The 2,664-nt window shown below is 49.2% G+C and overlaps 1 protein-coding gene across 6 annotated transcripts in view; it reads left to right on the top strand.

The window, feature by feature from the left end:
• The window catches only part of CTNND2 (catenin delta 2), a 1,155,395-nt gene that overhangs the window by 407,901 nt on the left and 744,830 nt on the right, over positions 1-2,664 (top strand). The window lies entirely within an intron of this gene.

The following is a 2,664-nucleotide window of genomic DNA, read 5'->3' as shown; positions in this document are numbered from 1 at the left end:
GTCTGGAACAGCCTGCCATCAGAGGTGGTTCAAGCACCTACATTGAACACCTTCAAGAGCAAATTGGATGCTTATCTTGCTGGGATCCTATGACCCCAGCTGACTTCCTGCTCTTTGGGCGGGGGGCTGGACTCGATGATCTTCCAAGGTCCTTTCCAGCCGAAATGTCTATGAAAGTCTAAATGTCTATGAAATATGCAAACACACAAATCAATTGGGTGCATACGCACACACTACCAACTCATAGTTTCATAGTTTGTTTCATAGTTTCAGGCACATTGTTTCAAGCACATACACATCCAAACCAGCCTAGGCACATGCACACCTATCACCAATTTAAGCACATACACTACACACCCCAAAAGTTAGACAAAAATCAGTTGTCCATACCCACACATTCAGTACACATACACAGATCACTAATTCGTATATCATGCACACAATGACCCACGTACACATACACACAGGTAAGTTCCTAACTTGGATGGTATGGTATCTATGTGTGTGCTTGGGGTACCTGAGATACTTGGGGAAAGATTAAGGTGAGACAGAGAGAGTTAAGGTGCAGGGAGTGAAAGTTGCCAGAACTGGGATTAGAACCGGTGGACTAGACAGAAGCTGGCTGAGGAACTGAGGCTTGGGGTTAGTTAAGGTCAAGTGGCCCCAGGGTTACTCGAGGTCAATGGTGCAAGGGGAAAAGCCCGGTGGCAAGGAGGAGACAGTCGGGAGAGAGATAGAAACCTGAGAGCTTGTGGCTGGAAACTGAGGCAGACAGCTGAGATATCCGGGGGGGGGGGCAGATAAGTGGTGGCAAGGAGGAAACAGTCAGGAAACAGGCAAAAACCGACCTCAGGGTTTCAAAATAACAGGTTTATTAAACAGACAACACACTACATGACCCCATGAAGTTATTGGTTCACACACATGCACATGCACATACACACACCAGCACTCACAATGGCAGCAGGAAAAAGAAACTTGGTGGAAGGGTTGGAGTCCAGAGTTCAAGTCCTTGTTTGAAGAGGGGAAGGGTGTGATAGCTACCTATCCTGGCTGGAAAGGGGTCTTTGTCCAGTAGGTGTTGTCCAGAGGGGGGTCTCCAGCAGGCCCTTTGGATGGATAGGTGGTGTGGCATCGTGCTGGTCCAGATGGAGAGGGCATCCCCAGGAGTCAGTCTTCACTATCCCTTTTATGGGGCAGACTACCTCTAAGCTCCTATGAGGAGGGCCTGTCCAGGCAACGTCAGTCCTGTTCCAGAGGGCTCCAGGTGTTCTCACTGAGCATGTATACCTTGGTACAATGGTGGGTTGCCTCATCTTTTGTTTCTTGAATGCTGAGGGTGGTTCGAAGGGCTGGGTTGTTGGTCCAGGTATTGGTATTGATGGTTTGGTCATTCAGAGGGAGTTATTTTTAGACCTACTGCCATTGTCTCTCAAGCACCCACATTCATCCCCATTCATTCAAGAACCAAGTCACATAGGAGGGGTAGTATGAGTCATAGGTTACACAACCGGGCATGGGGATAAGATGGAGGCTTGACATTACAAGAAGGAAACTTGACATGACTTATGCTAACTTATATATATAGGCCTAAAACAGTAATCACACAATATAAAAGCAGTAAAAAAAAATCAATACAAACCTAATAATTATCACTTATAAAACAGTGGATAGCTATATCAAAATAGCAGGCCACTTATTTGCAAAGAGGGGAGAGAAAAATAAAACTTACTACCTAAAATAAAATGTTAAAGCTTATCCTACATCTTAGCTTACTTATACTTACCTATAGGAAATAGAGAGGGAGAGAAAAAGTCAGAAATGGTTGGGGAAGGGGAGGGATTGCATTCTAAAATAAAGAAAAAAAACGGGGGGGTTTGCTACAAGCACATGGAGAGCTGGCCCTGGGAGCAGCTTGAGGCTGGTTGGGCCCCATATGGTGTGCGGATCAGCACACAGAGAATCTGTCCTGGGAGCAGCTCATGGCTGCTTGGGCCTCACCTGGTGCATGGGTCAGTGCATGGAGGACCTGCCTGGGAGCAGCTCATGGCTGCTCAAGTTAGCCCCAGCCCTAGGCCAAGTGACTGGAGCCCCACAGTGCGGCTCCACCTTTAACTAAAAGAGCCCCGATGCCCAGAGCAGGGTGCTGGAAAGGGAGGACCCCCAGTGTGAGACCGGGGAACTGGAGCCTGTAAAGTTTCCAAAGACACCGCTGGAGCGGCTCTCACAGGATCGGCCTCCTGGGGATGAGCCTTGGCTGCTTCAGAGAGGAAGCATGAGTTGCTGGGGAGGCAGGCACAGGACAGGGGGGTCTGCTGCCTTCACCCTCCATTGCAGGAGGGGCGTGTCCACATTCCAGGCCCCTAAAGGGGCGGGCTTCAAAGAAACCTGTCAGGGAGGTATTGAGTGTACTCTCTATTCTGGGCAATTATAGTTTCATAGTTTCTAGGGTTGGAAGGGACCTGAGCAGATCATCTAGTCCGACCCCCTGCCATGGCAGGAAGAGCACTGGGGTCAAATGACCCCAGTAAGGTGGTCATCCAACCTCCTCTTAAAAACCCCCAGGGTGGGAGCCTGCACCACCTCACTTGGAAGCTGGTTCCAGACTCTAGCCGCCCTGACCGTGAAGTAGCGCCTCCTGATGTCCAACTTAAACCTTCCCTC

This window comes from Gavialis gangeticus, unplaced genomic scaffold, assembly GCF_001723915.1.
Source record: "Gavialis gangeticus isolate Ggan-Ray unplaced genomic scaffold, GavGan_comp1, whole genome shotgun sequence".
NCBI lineage: Eukaryota > Metazoa > Chordata > Crocodylia > Gavialidae > Gavialis > Gavialis gangeticus.
The sequence above is the reverse complement of the archived record's forward strand: the minus strand, read 5'-3'. Positions and strand labels throughout refer to the sequence as shown.